The sequence below is a fragment of the Drosophila kikkawai genome, chromosome 3L (genome assembly GCF_030179895.1).
Source record: "Drosophila kikkawai strain 14028-0561.14 chromosome 3L, DkikHiC1v2, whole genome shotgun sequence".
In the NCBI taxonomy this organism is placed as follows: Eukaryota; Metazoa; Arthropoda; class Insecta; order Diptera; family Drosophilidae; genus Drosophila; species Drosophila kikkawai.
Window position 1 is genome coordinate 17,032,459 of NC_091730.1, and position 20,128 is coordinate 17,052,586.

The following is a 20,128-nucleotide window of genomic DNA, read 5'->3' on the forward strand; positions in this document are numbered from 1 at the left end:
TTATTAACTTTCAATAACTTTTTTCTGCTCGAAGCCCCATCGCCCAATGGTGACTCCTGGTATCACAGCTTATGACAGACAACGGGTTTCTCGTCAGTTAAAGTAAACAGAGCCAATGCAACCCCCTTTACATCCCTTGTTTTAATACCTTCCCATATTTGCCTGCATTTTGCTTTACATTGTTTTTACTTTTTTTTTTGTTTTTGGTTAAGGAAGCCTTAATGCAGTTTTCTTGTTGTTCTTGAAAACCACAGCAAAATCCCTTTTGAGTGCAGTGTATATATCCCTTGGGGCAAGGAGCTCCATATGGTGACTACACAATAAAAAAAGCATAGTAATTTGTGTTGTGGTAAGAAAAATGATGTTAATTAGGAAACTAAGATATTAATTTGCTTTCTTGTAAGGGATTTAGATAAAATAAATTTTTATTATTTTAAAGGTTGGTGAAAACTTTAAAATTTATAAAAGTTTGAAGTTTGAAAGGCAATGTTTTCATGTCCTCTATTATATGATAAATTCAAAATCAATATTTCTATAATTTTATTCATGTTTTCGATTTCAAATCTTTTTCTTCCGTGTCTTTTAGGTTGCCGAAAAGTTGTTATCGTCGTCTTTATTGTTGTTGCTGTTTTCGATGCCTTCGCCTGTTACCTCCTCTATATATGTATGTATATCTATGCGTCCCAGATTTTAAACAAGGTTAGCGTTTACACACACACACAGTCACAACACATGACCAAAACTTTTCCCATTTTCCATTTCCCCTCAGCTCCACCAAATTCGCTTTCGCCTATATTTTTTTTTTTTTCTTCTTTTTCGGTCATTTGCAATGTGTACGCCATTTTGTAGAGCCCCCCGTTAGTCACCTCCATTAGGGCCGAAACCCCTAGCAATATACAACAACCCCCCAACCCCGCACCTGCTATACTATTCCCTTTAAGGGAGGAACTCCAAAGTGCAGCGAGCGGGGTGAGCTAGCAGCCTTTGGGAAACGGTGTCAAACGGATATGCATGTTGATTTAATTTGCACCTTCGTTTAAACGCTCCCCATTCCCATTGTCAGCTCCCCCCTCGCCTACGGAGAGTAAATTATTTTTGCGCCCTGCTCGTAAATTAGACCTACATAGGATCGCAGAGCGGGCACTGTTCTAGTTCTAAATATATATAGAAGCACACAGCGTCGGCTCCTATAAAAGTATATGTGATTTTGCGTCGCTCTGCGTCCTGTGTGCAAAATCAACGCCGGCTAATTGCGCGATTTTTATCACCCCCCCAATATAAACGGGGTCGCAACACCTTGGGGGGAATAAATTATGGCAAAAAAAAGTACACACAAAGGCAAAGCCAGGTGGTATTATAATTGAATTATTTCCAATTGAATTTCTTTTAATGACATAAAAAATTGACTTGTGGGGGAAAAAGTATTTCGATTCTTTCAACTAATATTCTTAATAAGAAAAAGTGCAGGTATTAAGCATTAGTTTAAGCTCCCAAATATACTACTTTTAAAATAAAATAATGAAAACCCAAGACTTCTTATTAAGTAAACAAAAATTATTAATTTAAACTCCCTAACACTTTATGGTAATGAACCCATAAGCCTAAATGAACTATTAAAGTTTCCTCTTAATAATATCCTTCTTTGTCCATTACATCAGGTTATTAGCTATCCTTGTGATTAATTAAACTGCGGAAGCCACAAAACATTGCCGTCGTCATTGAGGCAACCCCGCCAACGCTGCGTATGAGTAATGAGCCCATGAATGAAATTCTTTTTATATTTACTGCGTTTCAGTGTGTGTGTGTGTGTGTGCGCGTTTGGAAAAGTTTATTATACGGACGGACCCTGGCATAACTGTCAGGGAATGTTTGTGCTTGCAGGATGGAGAGTGTGAAGGACGACATCGGTAGATGCGGCACGTGTCAGTGGGTCCGCTATTTATTTATTTAGTGGCTTAATAATTGAGCACGTGATCTTATAAATGTTACGGCCAAATGTTTTGGCTCGTATTTCCTGGCCTCCGTTTACATTTATTTTCTGCACCGAACCTCCTCGTTTCGGACTTCATTTGAGGCACGTAATTGGCTTTTGAGAGTACACATACCCGGGCAAATTTGTATTAAAAGCGACTATGGCCACTGGAAGGGTTTAAGAGCAGCTTATATGGGCTTATTATGGACAGGAGGCCCGAGGTGGACGGACTTCAGAGGAAGCCGCCGCCGCACCAGGCGAAGGCACGTAGCAATAGCAAGGTGGTGACTTAATTGGGTGGGTCAGCCAGCAGTAGCAGCACTGGCAGATGGGGATGTGTCCAGGTTGGGTCCACTTCCTAGGTAGCCCTGCCTTGTGGTCGGCTGTACTTCCTGTTATGATTTCAAACTGATGTTTGCCCCATGATAATGATGATGATGGGGCCATGACAATGCCCACAATTGAGGGCTTAGATGGGAGTTGGCAAGCGGAGGAAGCTTGGGTATGTCTTTAGAGGATTAAATGAAAAGTCAACATAAAGTTTAGATTTCCTTAAATGCGATTTTAAACGGAAAATGTATAAGAAGTTTGTAAGTACAAACTGAATCTAGAAGTTATTCAATGTTTATTTTTTTTTTGAGAAATTTGTATAATAAAGAGAATTTATTTGTACTAATTCCTATACTAAAAAATCAAAACAGTTATTTATTTATTCAAAAGAAAGCATATTTTAACCTTCTGCATAATTTATAAATAAATACACATTTTATATAATTTACTTGACCCATATTTACCAACTTATTCAAGCATATTTATGCGCAATTTCATAATTTAATAACTTCAGGCCTTCCTTTTACATAATTTATGCAAATTACCAGGCTGTTTGTCGTCTACATAAAACTGTCAATTGTTGCGGAAAATTCAGGCACCCAATCAATCAGGTCGCAACAAATTTGGAAAATATTTTCACGCCCTCGCGTGCCCTTTGAAATCACACACAAAAAAAAGAAGAAGTAATAATCGAATAAAAAATACTGCTGGAGGTCAATTATATGCTTTTAAATTCGAAAGTTCATTAAAATAATCGCCAATTTGCCATTTAATATGTTTACAAATATAAATCATTGGATTTACCCCATGCAAACCCGGTGTTTTTTTTTTTTTTTTTGGGTGTGAAATATCACGATTGCAGAGCTATGGAAATTTTGGTTGCGGTCGAAGGGAGGTGAAAATTGTCAGAAATTGAATGGAATTATTGAGTTTGCACAACCAATGTTTGTGTGGGCGCGGGGAAAAAAAAGCATTTCATTCAGTACGCTTTGCGGGTTTATTTATATTTTAGTGAAAGGAATGCCTTTGATACGCTTAAAAAGGTTAACTAAAAAGGTCAATCAATCACTTTATCTAAATTTGCTGCTCATTTAAATTGCTATCTATAGCCTAGCACTTATCATGACCATTATCTAACTACGATATCAGCAGTCGCCTGCCGTTTTTTATCTCCATTTTCAATACGCAACTTATCTAATGTTATACTACGAACCCGCAGCACGCTCAGTAAAAAATTCCATTCGATTATCTCGTTCGTTTAGCTTAACGAGCTTTCTATTGTCCACTTGGAAGGAGGTATATATGAACTATATCTATATTTCTTTATATTTTTTTATTCCTTGCCTTAATGAGTCAAATCCTGCTTAGATACAGTTCAATAAATGCAATTTCTTGGCTTCTTAGAGTACCTTTTTTGGACTTTAGTATTTCCAACCACAAAATAAGAATTGAGAAAAAAAAAGAAAGCTGGCCATCGAGCCAAATTGCTGTGAAGCACATGGCACCCAGAAATCAATGCCAGGAGGAGCATATGGATATCCCTTTCCAAGTAGGAGCCATGTGTGATTGCTTCTTTTGGTTCTTCCTTCTTCTTCTCTCTTTTTTTTTTTGGGCAATTTTTTGTTGCAATCGAATAAGGTTGGCAGTGCCTTCTTCACTTCTTATCCTATTACTACCGATTTTTCCTTATTTTCTCCACACTTATTTCACTTTGACATTTTCCCTGGCGTCTTTTGCTGAGATTTTCTTGTGTTATTGTTGTTGTTTTTGTCGAATATTTCTTTCCTTTGAACTGGGAAAATTTACCTTGAAAGATATGTGCGGCCTGCACATAGCATATGGCTATATGCATAAAGCTCCTTGTGCCAAAGCAAAATGTGTTCTTGAATGTTTATGGTGGTGTGTATACGGGAAAAAATAATTGTAAAATATTAATTGCAATTAAAAAATGAAAATAAAAATATTTTAAAAATATTCTTGAATGAAAATAAGTAAATTACGAATAATTTCCCTATTAAAGTTTTATAGAAATGGCTGGGAATGTAAAAGAATTAAAAAATAATACTATAAAAATGTGTTTGGTCCCTAATTTATTTATTTTCCTTTTATTTAAATATTTTTTAATTGATATTTTTAAATTTCCTACCAATTTCTCCGATATTTCTAAGTAAAAGTAATGATTTTTTTCTCAGTTTAGATGTGTGTGTTTATATCCTTTTTTTAAACACGCTCAGGGATCCGATCCCTGCTACTTCCTTCATTTCCACTTCTGACGGCCGCACAATGCACTAAAATAACTGTAAATAACAAATTTGCAAGAGTATGTGTGAAAGACCGCAAATACACACGCAACACACACACATGCTCATGCTACACCGATAAATACACATACTCGCACACGCAGATACACCAATGCATGCGGGTTCATTGTATAGGCGTGCCAGACAGAGACGGTTTGGGGTGGTGGGGGGATGGAATTACGGAAGCGGTAAGAGGGGGAAAATTGTGCGGCGGAAGGGTCCATAAAAACTGCAAGGATGCAGCAATAAAATGTCGGCACTATAAACGGTTAAGCCACAACAAAAAGAAAATAACGAGGAAATAAAATCTGGTAAAAATATGTTAAATCGGATCTTTAAGACCCGGAATACCTCTTGGGTTTAAAGAAAACTGTTAATATTATTATTATTATGACAAGAAAGAAATTTAAATTGGATTGCAAACAAACTGAAACAATCTAGAGGGTTTCAAAAATCACTAAGAGTTTTAAAACCTTTAAAAAAGTGTATCTGAAGATTGCAAGGAATTTATATAAAAATTGTTTTACAATGTACAATTTTATAGTCTAACTTTGACACATTTTTTGAGTCCTAGGGATTTTTGTAGCTTTCCTGAATAAAAATTATTTAAAATAAATAGATTACTTAACCCATTAATATACAAAAATCTGCCAAAAATTTTCAAAAACCCTCGATAACTTCTTTGCTTTAGAAGCCTTTAAGCCCTTTCAAAGCAATATACCCTTGGAATCTTTGACAAGAGACATAGAAATCAGAAACAACCGAAAAACCCCGCTGGGACGTTAACGTCGCTTTTAAAGCGCTGCCGGGTGACCAACCACAGCAACCCCGCCAGTGACAGGGTTGGCACCTCCATCCAAAAGGGAGGTCCAGCATATGCAGGACTCGGTTTTTTTTTATTGCCGCTTCTGTTGCCGGCGCCTTGGCCAAAAGCGGGTCGGCTTGGGGTCGTTACGTTGACAACCTTCCTCACGGGCCCCCCTCACTTTTTTCCCCCACTCGAACAACAACATTTTCATAGGAGTGAGTGTATGTGTATGTGAGTGCCAGTTTGACCCACATTTGGAGGCGTGCCGCCGCCCACGATTGTCCTTAGCCGCCATAGCATGCCGCCAGGCTTTATATTGAAATTGCGAAATATTTTTTCCTACGGCTTCCTTTTTCAATATGTCGCCCACTTATTTGTGGGCGAAAATACCCTTTAGGGTACATGAATCTCTCCTGGTTTTGTAGCAGGAAATGTAATAGATAATGTATGGGTAAAACCATTTTTATTTTTACCAATATCTTGGAAAAATTTAAATTGGTATGGGAAGTAAAATCTGCTTAATATTCTCTCCCTAGCCTGAAACTGATTTTAATAACATAAAGCCATAAAATACTTTTTTGTTTATTAAATTTATTATAGCTAAAGTTTGTTTTCTTTTTTATGTGCCATTAAATAAACTTTAAAAATAGTCTGAAAACTCACATAAAAATCTTGTATAATAATGAATACTAAGTTCTATTTATTATTTGCATATGTAATCTGTTGAATTTTACATTTATACGCTTCATTAATATTTATTTATTTGATGATAATGATTGTCACTTAATTTAAATTGATTTCTATACAACAAGGACTCATTTACCACAAAATTTACAATTAAGAACCCTTTAATGTACAATTAAACATGACAAAAGGATTGATTCGCCTGAATTTCCACTTCATTATCCGGCGGTACTTAATGAATACACATATTGTAGCCACCGTGAATCACCTTTGAAGTGCACATCCCACTTCGGTCAATATGCCATTGAATGTTTTCACATTTTCCCATTATTACTGCCGCTTTTCTTTTTGCATTCATTTCATGCCTTTCCATGCCGGACAAAGGTCCCCGAACTCCACATGTGACTCCCAACGTTTGACATTTTACACTCATCATGATGAGTCCAATATGTACAGAGATATATGAATATGTACACTCGTAAAAATATTTATATATATTTCAAAACTATTAAACTGTGAATATTTTTATAGAATTAAGAAATATATTCTGTTACATAGTTACTTACTCTTAAAGTAACTCAATTTTATTTTAATAATTTAGTAAACATTTTTATGAGTGTACAAGAATGTGTCGTGATGCTACGTTTGTGGGAGGCAGCGTGGGAATTATATAGCATACATTTTGGGACCCCTAGAATCGGGGATTTAAGTGGCCTTAAGTGGATTAATTTAAATCATTTGTTTCTTGTTATTGTTGCTTGTTTGGCGTCAAATTGTGCGATGCGTTTGCGGTTTTCTTTGGCCGTCGTTTTTGATAAATGGATTTTTCATGCGACGAGTTTCAACCCACCCACCTCCTCCTCATATTTCCATTTTTCCACAGAAATCTCATAGAGCGCCTTTTGGCCGCAATTTTTGTTGTTTTTTTTTTTTTGTATCCATTAAGCCAATGTCTCTACTTGCTTGCCATTTTTACACACGAATGATTTTGAGAATCATTTTCATCTTTCTTCTTTTGTTTGCGGTATAAACAGGAGTAATACAAAAATTGTTTTCTCCTTAAAGATATGCAAGAAAGCGAAACAAGAATAAAAAAAAAAAATAAAACGAGGTCGCCTGGAAGACCTGTCAATTGGCTGCTAGGGATTGACTTTATTGATCATCTCCTGAAAGATACCAAGGGAATGAGCTGTCAATTTAATGCCGAGCCCGTAAATCCCCCATGAAAGTTAACGGAAGCCTCCGACAATGGTGCTGGCTTAACTTTAATAACCCGGCCAGTCGGGCCAGTAGAAATATTAGCACTTAAGTGGCTTCGCCGTCAGCCAATCGGCAATCAACAAGCACATTTTTATGAGGCCAAGGGTATATATTTTTATGGTAAATATGTTATAATAAAAATATGATATTTTGTAAGCAGGCATTTTTGTTAAGTTGCCAGGACAAGCTTTGCTTTAACATAAAGTTATTTAAAAGAATATATTTAAGGAGTTTTCTACAGCATTATATTTAATTTTTAAATGATTTTGGTAAATGTACAACTTTACTTTTACTTTAAAATTGTAATGAATACTTTAGTTGGAAACTAAGCTGCTACATATTACATTTCGTGTTGCTTTGCTTACTTTTCTTGAATTGTTAATGAGAAAAACTTTGCATATGCGAGCAGAGAATAAAGTAAGCATTAAAGTCGATATATTCAGCTGCACTTACTCACATCCACTTCACATGATTTTATTCATTTTATTCTGCCTTTTCTATATACCAATCTCTGCTTATAGGGAGAAAAAAAGCGATTGAGCTTAAGTTACCCCTCAAGCAAACCCAAATTTAAGCGGATTTCCCGAAATAACTGGCAAAAGCACCAAAAAGAAAAAATGAGTTTCTTGCTTACAGGAAGAAAATAAGATAAAATAATTTAGCCAGGCACTCAGCTAAAATGCTAGAAATATATATAATTATACCCAGGCTGTGCCAACGCCAAACTTTAACCCAACGAAGAGTGCTTACCACTTGTTTCTCTATAAACATAAGAAAATTTCTTCCTTGAAGTATGCTTTAATTTTGCCTTTGTTCAACTTGCTTATTCCCTTGAGATCTCCGAGTTTATCTGCATAAATTTCGGCAAAGGCCATTGAGGCACGCTTCTAATTAGCGAAAACCAACAGCAAATGAGTGATGAACGCAAATCTTTATGAAAACAAAAATTCAAAATAAAAAAATGTGTGTGTATATATAATCTCCCTTTGAATAAATTCTAAAAGCAGGCTCTGGCGCCTACAATTAGCATAATTCAGCTCTATGCGAAGGCAAAGCAAAATGCAGCCAAAAGAAAATATGCAAATACCATTTTTACAGGCAGGCAAACCAAAAAAAAAAAAAATATTTGGGAAACCCACTTAAAGCCTTTGCATACCGACAAACCCCAAAATTGGCGGCCAAAACAGGCAACAAATTTGGCAACAGATTAGCCTCCGAAAACAGTTGGCCATTTTGTGGTGGCAACTAAATTGCAAACAATTGCAACAAAACCGTGCTGCCCTCTCACCTGCCCCCGCACAAAAGAGCCGAGAGGCGAAAAAAATGTCCCAGAGAATTTGCTCAGCCAGCGGAAAACGGAAACGGCTGGAAGCTGCTGATGCCAGAGCGGGCCAGCCGCAGCTAAACGCAGCACTCGTTTCCGCATGGCCAGCAGTCCGAACCAAAATACAGTCCATCTTCAATAACCCGAAAATCGAAAGGCATTTAATTGGGAAAAGTTAATGAAAAATATTTGTATGAAAAAGTTTATAAAATTCTTTTAAATTTAATACCTGAAATATGGGAGTTGGTAAACGTCTCTTAGTTTTCTAGAATTTTTCTTAGAATTCTATATGTAGCTCATAGAGTTAGGTATATCATTTTATCTTTCGTTATACTGCAATTCCCACTGTTTAATTTCCGAAAACCGGGCTGACTGGACAAATTATGACCGCAACTGCGGAAAAGCAGTTAAACGGGGCAAAGAGTGAAAAGCAGAGTCGAAAAAGCGCACCAAATCTATTGCCCGCTTTTGATAAGAATCTCAAAAGTCAAAAGCGTTTTTTACCTGGAAGCGATTTCGACGTAATCAATAAGTGGACGGACGGCCATAAATTATTTGAAGCTGTCAGCACAAATTGCGGGCGTAAATAAAAAAAAGAGGCAAGGGAAACACCAAGGAATGCCAAAGGAAACTCACTTAAGAGCATGAGAAGGATTTTCATTAATTAAGGATTTTTTGTAGCTATTAAGTTTGGATCAACAAATAAAAAATGTTTTTTTATACACTGCGTATACGTAATGTCCTGTAGGGTATAAAAAGTTTCATAGAGCCACGCACTCGAACCAACCTCCATCTGTTTCCTTCCACATTTTTGGCAAACTGAACTTTCATTGGGCCAATTTGGTGGCTAAGGACAAGTTGTTATTGGCACTCGATTTCTGTATGGTTTTGGCATTCATTTCCAAAACTTTCACCACCAAATCAAATTAAAGTATTTTAAGTTTTGTGGTAAAACTACCAAACTCTGGTCTAAGCAATAAATAAACAGTTTAATTAAAAGTTCAATCAAACGGAAGCTTGTCTAAACGTCTGAAGCAGCTGAGGCATAAATGTCCAAATTGATAAAGTCTACTTACTAATGGTGATTTAATTGGATAATAGCCTTTTCATTTGAGATAAAATGAAGGCTCAGAAATAAAATATTTTAATAGTAAAGGAAGTAGCTTTTCCAGCTTAGTTTTCTAAAAGAATTTTAATTTATTTCCAAATAGCTCATATTTTTCATTCACTTTACAGACATATCTATTTGTTCAGCATTAAGCCAAATTTCATATTTATTTTGGCAGAAGCTTAAAGCTGTCAACGACAGCCATCGTCAATTGGCCAACATATAGACCAATAATTGGCTAGAAAATGGCAAAAAATATAAAAATTGAGAGATGTGGAGCTCGCGAAAGGGGGAATGAATTGAACATTCCCAGAATTGTCTGTTGACAAATATGAAAAAATGTTGAGGCATGTGGAGGGCAGGAATATGTGAAATTTGAAATGCTAAATGGAATTTTGTGCAGAATTTTAATTGGGTTTCATGTTATTTCGAAATTGTTTGTAGCTGAACTCTTTTGCTGTAAAACGGTTGACTGCATAAATCTTCATAATCTTGTACACATGTGTTCTGAAATGGTTTTTGTTCAAAAGAAGAATGTGTTTTCAAATTATTGTTGTTTACATTAAGATTCCGATGTATATATATTTGTATTGGCGAATAAATATTTTCTTATTTCTGTTGGTAATAATTATTTTATTATATTATTAATCTCTCGCAGATAATTTAAATTTAAAACTCAATAAAACTTAAATAGTAAACATTTCCTATTATTTTCTGTCAAAACCCAATTAGTTTGCTTTTATTAATTACCTTTTGTTTGTTGTTCCCGTTTTCGTTTTAGTATTTCCACTATCACAAGATTGCAATTAATACGTTTGGGGGTTTATTGTTTTATGGCTTTGCTAATATTTGTGTTGCACTTTCCGTGAAGCCAAATACGCCGGAATGAAAGAGAGATCGGGTCGCAACGGAACGGAATCAAAAGGGACACTCTATTGTGCTTGATTTGTTTATCTATTTGTATTTGCCTTCCTGCTCAGTAACAATGAATTGAAATCGAAAATGAGGAATATTTCCCCGCCTCTTAACAATCTTTCTATCTATCGTTTTATACCAAGATTTTTTTCTGTTACTATTTTCTTATCACGTGAATGGGCAAATAACAAAAAATAATATAAATTCCAGCTTTTTTAAATTTCTTTATACTTGGTTTTTTGTTTAAAAATATGTTATAATTTATATTTTTGTATAACCTTTTACATATATTATACGTTTGATCCTGTTGTTATTGTTTTTATTATTATTATCCTTTAAATATTTTATTTTCTTACTAGAATTCACAATTTTGTTGTTTGCCCTTCGTTTTCTGTGTTTGGCTTTGTATTTTTGGTTTGTTATTGATATTTCAAAGGGAATTGTGTTTGGTGTTTGTCACTGTTTGCTGGCATATTTAATATTTATTTGATTTGCTTGACTTTTCCACTTTTCGTATATTTCTATTTTATATTATTTTGATGGGCATATTCTTTTTTTCCAAACTGTTTTTACCGCCTTATCGTCATCGATTTCGCTTAACTATGGTTGGTGTTTGCCTTGTTGTTATCTTTTTGTTGTTCTTTGTTTTTGCTCATTTTTTTTTTTTTTTTGCCTCGCCTGCTCATTTTCATTTACATTTTGATTTCATATTTGCCGTCTGCGCCTTGCTTCACTCGTGGAAAATAATAAAATTCACCAGGCGGCGGCACGCGGTGCGTATACGTAATAAACCGCTTGAGACCCGTATTGCCAGCTACGTATCCGTATCTCGTACCCGTACGTCTTCGTATTTCACGGCGAGTTGCGAGTCCGTTCCGGAGCTTTGTTGTAGTTGTCGCAGCAGCAGAACGGCGACTGAGCCGTTCGAAATATTTCAGGCGGCCACCAACGTGCCAAGCGCCAAAATGCCGCAGCGTCGTTCTGCAGTCGGCGTCGCTCCTCTCTCTCTTTATCGGTCCTCGGTTGATGGCTGGTGTTGTGTGTGTGTGTGTTGCACAGTTGTGGGGCAAATATTAGCACAAAGTTGTAAATAGTAGGGAAACTTGAGGCTGTCTTATCATAATACATATGTTAACTAAGAAAAATATACATGTTTCCTTCTGGTTAGATGAAAGTTCTAAGTTTTTTTCTCGAAAAACACTGTATTTTCACACTTTTAAATGTGTAATAAAAAGTAGAAAACAACCATGGTCGGTAGTGCTATTAGATTAACCACAACTGTAAGCAATATGCCAATAGGCGCAGCAGACTTGTCGGGATGAATGAGAGGGAACGGGAGAGGGCTAGCAGTCTGGCCATGAATGAGTGAGTGCCGTATGATAAGTGGGCGGTGAGCAAAGTGCACTTGGAGAGCAACAGAGAGAGACAGAGCAAGGCAGAGCGAGAGAGAAAGCAAGCAAGTAGGAGTGTGTGCACCCACAATGGCGTCCAGAATATTGGTCTACCTTGTGTGTATTGAATTTAAGCCGAGACTTAATCTTAATGATAATATTAAATCATGAAAAGAATTTCATATTAAACAAAACAACATTTAATACATAATAAAATTCTTTTTGATTTAAATAAATTTATTAATGGTAAATATAGTCTGAAAATAGTTTTCATGCCATCATGTTATTCCAATAACCACTGTAGCCGGCAGAGAGTCGTAACGAGAGCATTATATTGTCTATTGTTGTTATTCGCATTTAAGCGTTCTCTCGCTCTCTTTATATTTGCAAAATATTCCTCTCAGTATCTTTTTGCCTTCGCTCTCTGTGGCTCTCTCCGGCGGCGCCAAAAACAGCTGCTTGATGTTTATTTGTTTGTTTTTGTCGACGTCGTTTGCCACGCTTTCCACCCGCCGGAGTTTGTTGGCGCGCCTTTGCCGCATATTCTCCGTATTCAGTATTTTCCGCATCTGCCGCATCTTGAGTGCCGTCGCAGTTTTCACCTAACTTCTAGAAAATCGGGGTGAGGCGACCGAGATGGGGTGGAATCTGTGCCTGGTGTCGCCTCCTTTATGACAGCCGCCACATCAAGTTTTATGGCCTTCAAATTGTTTCCGAAACGTTGCGCTATTGGCAATGTCTGTCCCGGTTGGAAAATGGGCGGGAAATAGAGGGAGGATGGAAATGGTACTAGTGTGTGCTTTCCTTTTCCCTTTACCACCCCCTGTAACCTTCCTACGGGTGCTCTATTTGGCGCAGTTTATCAATTGCCGCCCACTCGGCATTTGCTTACAGATTTGCCCCATTTCACCAGTTTTCTTTTCGTTTTTCTTGGTTCCCTAATTTTGTTAAATGTTCTGTTGGCTTTGTCTGGAAAAGTTTTTTAAATTAAACTTGGATAATAACAACAAAAAAAAAAACATGGCGTATACGCAATGTTTACAAAAATATCAACCAAATTACGTATACGTAATATGTTATAATTTACTCCATAACGTTTTGTAATGTTTTCCTTTTTAAATGCTTATCTATTCTAAGGTTTGCAGCTATTCTTAATTAGCCGTAAATTTTGTTTATTTTCTAAGTAAACGTTAACCTGGTTTTGCTGTTTTGCCCTTATTTTTTTTGTATTGTATTTAAATTCACATTTGTGAACAAATTAACTGACTAATTTGTAAAAAATCGTTAAAAAGTGAATGTCCAAATAAATTGTTCAGGTTTTTCTACCTTTTAAATTATGTCAAGCATTAAAGTAATTTTAAATAACATTTTACAAAAGTAAGAAAATAGTTAAATATTTTTCAAAGTGCAGAACTCAAGTAATTGAAACTAAAAAATTATTAAATATTGCTTGGTAAATTTAAGATGTCCAAGGATGTCAAGCTCTAACCAACCCTAATCAATTAAGCCATTCTCTCCATTTTGTTTATTCCATTTTGTCACCATTTTGCCCAGTTTTCTCTTTTCTACTCCTTACCCTTCTGCTTAGCTCATTCATTAAGACAGAATGCTTTTTTTTTCTCCTGTTTTTCACTTCATTTTCCAACTGTCTGCCACTTGGTCTGCCCCTTCTTGAGTGCAATTTTAGCATAGCGCAAAAATACAACACAAAAAAGATATACTGACAAAAATCCCTCTGAGGAAAATTCAACTTGAACCGGCTTCGTTGGCTATTTTGTGCTTTTTGGCATTTTCCTCATTTCATCTTTTCATCTGCTGCTATGTCTTCTTCTTGTTCGTTCGTCTGCTGTGCATCTTTTGCCTGCATTGTTTACATTTCTCTCAACAGTTATTTATTTGCCTTTTACTTTTACGTACGGAAACAACGGGAAATTTGCCTGGGTTTGTCTGTTGCCCTTGCGTTTTGCCTTTGCCTGTTTCTTCCTCTCTTTTTTTTGTATTTCTCTGTTGCTTTTTGCCAATGTTTTTTATGGGGTGTTGAAAACCACTTTGTTAAACAAACTTGTAGCTGTTCTTTTTTGAGCCAACTCTTTCTATCTCTGTTACTTTGGCCTTTCTTCTGGAGATGGGCGCGTGAGCGTGTTATTTATCTTCATCACGCACGCAGCACGATTTTAGTTCTCTCGAATTTATATATTTTTCAGGAATAATATTTTCTATAAATAATATATCTTTCAATTATTTTTACAAAGCTGGGCACATATTTTCACAAACATTTAGATAAAATCCGCGACACAACCTTAATCTGTGCACGCACTCACCTCTACTTACTATATATCTTTTACTCTGCCCTTTTGTTATGGTTATAAAGGAGCCACAAAGACCCCGAAAGGGCAAGTTCCATAATTTGTATTGGCATTGTAGGGATTCGCCTTGCTTTGCCTTGTTTTCATCCATGTTGCTTCCCCTGTTGCGCCTTGTTTCACCTGCTTCACCTTTTCTAATTATTTGATTGCCGATAAGCGGGGCTAAATTGCGTAATATAAATAACCAACAAATGGATGACGTTGAACGTTAATGGGTATGGTATGGCGTGGGTTAAAGCTTTCGGTTTAGCTCCCAATTCTACCAATTGCAAATGGCCCTAAAAGTGCCCCAAATTTGAATTGGTTTTGTTCGCTAATCTTATCACAGTGTTTGTTCTATTTTTTGTTCTACGTATATTGTTTTATAAAACAAACAGCTGCTGGGGATTAGCCGAGAAAATTGAAAAAAAAAAAAGAGTGAATTCCAACGTTAAAAATGCATGATATAAATTGTTAAAGCGTGACTAACAATGCGGCAGTAAAGATATTTTATTTTTATTTTATTTATTTAGTTCAGAAGAAAATCTTTATCTAAGCGGACTTCCCAGCTTTCGTATTTGTTTCTTTCCCACAGATATACTCATTTAAGTTTAATTTTGTGTGTTTACCTTCTCCAGACAGCTATCTTATCAAACAATATCTGTATTAGCTATTTTTATCACGCTTAGAATGGTAATGAACTTTTCAAGGTTAAGTTATCTAATAATAAATATGAGTTTAAAATGTAGGGATTTGTTTTAAAAGAAAAGAAATTTAAACAATAAATAACAATAATACATGTAGTAGATTCTGCTCAAATTAAATACTAAAAATTACGAAGAAATTCAATTTTCCTTTTCCAGCTCATTTTCAATTAGTTTATTTCACTTTAAAAATATTCTATTTATTTGTAGTAATTCTAAGGAATTTAAAGTAAACTTTTCTGGTATTTCTATTATTTGCAACTCGCTGCCATTGCTGTCAAGTTTTATCGAACCAAGGAAATCCCATTTAAACCAATTCCTAACTAACTTTAACCAATCACGGTCGGTCTTCACACTAACGAACTCTGTCAGACTACAGAAATTCCAAAACAAACAAGAATATACATTTATCTTTGAGCCAACTCTGAATTCCGGGTGCAGACAACCGCGTCCGGGCATCACACATCTCCCCCCCGAAACCAGGATATCTGTAGTCTCTAGGATTGGTTATCACTCCGAGACTGTGTGCTCCCATTGAAGGTCAACCGCGTGAGTCTGTGTGTGTGGGTGGGGTGGGTGGTGGGGATTCCCCCCAGTCGAAGAACCTTTCAAGCGCAACATGTCGCTTTGTTTCCACTTTGCTCGCTATTCCCCCGCAAATGTTATTTTGTTTTTCTTTTTTTTTCTGAGCTGTAGCCATGTCCTCCATCTCACGGAGAGAATAAAAATTGCCATTTTAATATTAAAATAAACATCAATTCTTCTGGAAAAAATATAAAAATCTGGCACTTGAAAACTGGATTTAGAATGAATATATTTTTGAATAAAATATAAAGAGTGGAATAGAGAAGAGTATCTTTGACTATATCTGTAGAGTTAATAATAATATTTAGCATTTTCTAGGAAACCCATTCGTGCTTAGAATGGAAGTTTGATTCATAAAAAGTAAGCCACAAATATTATTCATAAAAAATGAACTCAGCTCATGGAATTTCATAAACTTAAGGGTCTAATAACCATTTCAATATTACTTTTTTCCTAGTGCAATAACAGCATCCCCTTCCTTTCTGAGATCCCTTATTCCTGACGCCTGTGGTCTGCCACGACTTTGTTGTTTTTGCCGTGCGTGGTCGCTGCTGCTGGCATTACATTGTTTGCTTTTTGTTTAGCAGCGGTTAGGTGTGGACCACTTCCCCACCACCAATCACCCAACCACCCACAAAAACTCCCCTCATCACTCCCCTTTATCTCGCGGCCTTTGTCTGCGACTCTTTCTCTTTCTGTGTCTCTTTCTCGAGGGACTGCAGCTGTGGAGGAAAAGTTTTTTAACCAAATTGCCCTTGAGGGAATCGGGCACTGCAGTTAAACAATAAAGCAAAACAGTTCCCTTAGCTATTGTTGCGATGAAAATATAGTGATTAATATTCAATCAACAGAAGGTATAGTTCACAGGAACTTTATAAAAGGATTATGTTGTGTAAAAAGCGTACGGAATTTACTAAACAGAATTGCCTTAAAAAATGTAAAATAAATTCAGAAATATATACCAGCTTAAATAACTAAAAAAAGGGATAATAACATTACAAAAACTATTATATAATCTGTATTTTTGTTAGCCAAAAAGTTCTCTTAAAGTCTTGCTTTTTTAAGATCTAAAACCTTTAGTTTAATTTTGATTTATTTATCTATTTAATAATCCCTTCCTCCGAAATTTATATTTTTTAAACAATATTTTCCCAGAATTAAAGCTCATTTTCCTAATAAGCGTATCCATCAATCGGGCTTTCCCCAAGCAAAGAAAACTGGCAGTCGGGCTCCGCCAAAAATTCGACTTTCTGTTTATTTTTGGCCAGAAAGTTAGCTGGCAACAGTGTTGCGCCCGGAATGCTGTTCTTGTTGTTGTTGTTGACGTTGTTACCATTACGGTTACTGTTAGGAGAAGTGTAATCCACGTAGGAAAAGCTCCGGGGAAGCTGTTACATGGGAAATATTTGTACGACAGGAAATGCGCAAATATTGCAACACGAGATGGTTGGCTCTGGCGGGAGAAAAGAGATGAATTCGCTCGCTGCTGATAGGTATTTCCATTTTGCAGAATTCGCCAAAGTTGTGTCTTTGTTTTTATCTGTGTGTGTGTACTACCAGATGGAGATGGGAGAGATAGTTGAAAAATTGTTTTCCCGGCACGCGTTTGTGCGAGGGAAATGGTTTTAAGTTTTAGTTTTAGTTTCAGTTCTGGCTTTGTTTTTGGTTTACCTTATGCTTTTTCGCTTTTATACGTTGCCGTGTTTTTTGTTTTGTATCTTTTTTTTCGTTTTGTTTTTCAAGTAGCAGACGCGTCAAGGTAGAGTTGTTAACTGGGTTAAATGTTGGCTTAGTTGGCGTTAGCTGGTCCAGCAACGGTTGGCCCCAAATTCGGTCGAGTGTTTTTTAATTGCATATGGCATATGGCACCTGGCAAAGGAGCAGGCAGCAGGGATATGGCTCTCCACTCGACCACTAATTAATATAAAATTCTGCGGCTACCCAGTCGGACTTTTCCCTAGGAAAGGAGGACTATTTTCTCCGAGAAACGGGAGGAGGGAGTCCTACCTTTTTCTGTAAAAGTCTAATTCGCTTTTATACATGGGCGGCCGGGGTAATTCGTGTATTTTGTCTCCCTTCGTCGCTGCTCGGGTGAGGAAGAAATTCTGGCCTTTTGAAGAACTTCTTCCTCCCCAGAGCGTATAAAAATCTGATCTTTTACGGAATTTCCCCTCCCAAGAGAGTATAAAAAATTGGATTTACGAAGAATCCGTCGCTGCTCGGGTCAGGAAGAAATTCTGCAAAATTCCAGAATTTTTTCCTCCCAAGAGAGTATAAAAAATTGGATTTACGAAGAATCCGTCGCTGCTCGGGTCAGGAAGAAATTCTGCAAAATTCCAGAATTTTTTCCTCCCCAGAGAGTATAAAAATTTAGAAAATAAAAAACTTTTTTATTATTTTATTTGTTAGTTATTATTTGTTTAAATGGTTATTAAATTACTTAAATGAATGTATAAATCTTATTAAAAGCCACTTATAAACTTACTTTTCTTAAATCCCGGTCGGGGTTTGAACCCATGTCTCAGAAATCACAGACCGTCCGCTTACCAACTGCGCCACTGAGTCAAATCAAAAGCTAATGTCGGGAACGCGAATACATACAGTTTCAAGTAAAGAGCAAAAATATATGTATCCCTTTATCTCTCTCCCTTTATCTCTCTCTCGCATTAAAAATAAAAATCCCCAAAGGGAATTTTCGTTCGAAGAAAGCCCTCCCATTTGCAGAAGAATTTCATCCTCCCCTGTTCGCGTCCTCCCGAAAAGTCCGACTGGGTATCTCTGGGGAAGCTACTCGGTTTATTTAGCGGCCGGCGGGTTCATTAAAATGGCAAAACAGTGTAAATAAACCCGCCCCGGTTTGCAAAATAGAACAAAAAAAAAAGCTATGCGGTGGCTTTACTATATTGACACTGTGTTTTTTCTCTGCCTGTTTTTATTTGCTTTGGTTTGCGTTTTGCTTTCGCTTTTCATGCTGTGCTGTGGTGGCACACAAAATTTTGTTTTAATTGAATTTTTCTCGTCGCCTTTATTGAAATTACATTTTTAATGGCATTAATATTTCAGCAGATTTTTGTTGTTATTGTTGTGGCTCGCTGTTTTTATTGTCTTGTCAAGTGTCGCTCAGCAAATTGTTAATTGTACATAAATATTTGATTGGTTTCCTCTGAGAGAGGTATTTTTCGGGGTGAAAACGAGAGAAATATGAAAGGAAACCACGCTTTTCATAACTCTTTTCTCTCTTTCAATTTGGCTTTTCCATTATTCACTTTAATTTAATGTTCATATAGCTGACATATTTATTTATTCGTATTTACTTAACGGTATCTCCATTGAAATTTTTAATAAAATTCAATTGATGTATTGTCCGTATAAATAATTATTTTTTACCTTTGTATATTTTTACGCAAGCATTTATGATTTATTGCGAGCAATTACAGTTGCGGGGAATTGAATTATCAGCACGCGGTCAGCGTTTTATATCAGCTTTTTAAGCTTATCAAAAGGGTTCCGAGACAAGAAAATAATAAGCTGTAAGGAGAGGTGGACTAATATAGTACCCTATAATTTTTATACAATTTTTTTAAAGTATTGTAGAGCTTCTAAACCTATAAATAATGTGGGATAAAAAGTCAGATATGTTTTAAAATATTTTAACATATTTAAAGAACTTTTCTATGACTAAAATACTATTCATTTAATTAAAATCATTCGTATAAAAAATTTTAGCTTAAAAGCCTCAAATATTAATATTTCGATAAAAAAAAAAATCTGGATAAATTGCCAATAAAATATAATTTAAATATCAAACAGTATGTTAACCTCTCCAAATACATTGTACAAATTTAAAATTTCCCTAAAAATAAACCACCCCTTTTCCATAAACTATACATAGGTATTAAAAGTATTGACCGCATCACATTTTAGGTGACTAATTGGCCACGAAAGTGGGAAAAACCAACACATGAAATTCATACAATTTTATGGCCAATTAGTGGTATCGCATAAACTGTTTCCCCTGGCCCAAAAATACGGCCTAGGACAGGCTGGACTGGCTATCTCTCGCTCACACACCAACGCACCCGAAAAAAAACCACAGAAAAATATATTCTGTGCAAAAATTCACAAAGAAAATAGAAAATAAAAAGCACATCGGAAGGCATGGCAAAGAAGTAGCTTTGAAATGCGTTTCAATTTCAAATTGAAACCAATTACCAGCTTGAATAAAAGAAAAAAGTTGGCGAAATAAGAAAATAATTCTCAAAGCAAGTTGAGTTGAGCGAAATAGCTTTTTGTTAAATGACCAACTTTTTTTATTCTTCATTCCTCAGCTTTGGAAAGGAATTTTTTCCTTTAGCAGCCGCCGAGATTTCTAGGTCTGTCGTTCTCTCTTTCTCGTTTAATG

At 36.0% G+C, this 20,128-nt stretch overlaps 1 protein-coding gene across 8 annotated transcripts in view; it reads right to left on the reverse strand.

Annotated features, from left to right (window-relative positions):
• MYPT-75D (Myosin phosphatase targeting subunit 75D) overlaps positions 1–20,128 on the reverse strand; it is a 46,930-nt gene that overhangs the window by 15,724 nt on the left and 11,078 nt on the right. Inside the window, exons 1-2 of one of the 8 annotated variants that reach the window (XM_017175486.3) lie at positions 11,398–11,600; positions 10,537–10,758 (exon numbers count right to left, since the gene is read on the reverse strand). The exons of 6 other annotated variants lie outside the window; for them this stretch is intronic. The gene's annotated coding sequence lies outside the window, so the exon portion shown is untranslated. Of the gene's footprint in view, positions 1–10,536; positions 10,927–11,397; positions 11,601–20,128 lie in introns of those variants that run through there. One more of the 8 variants, XM_017175487.3, reaches the window with a different exon arrangement.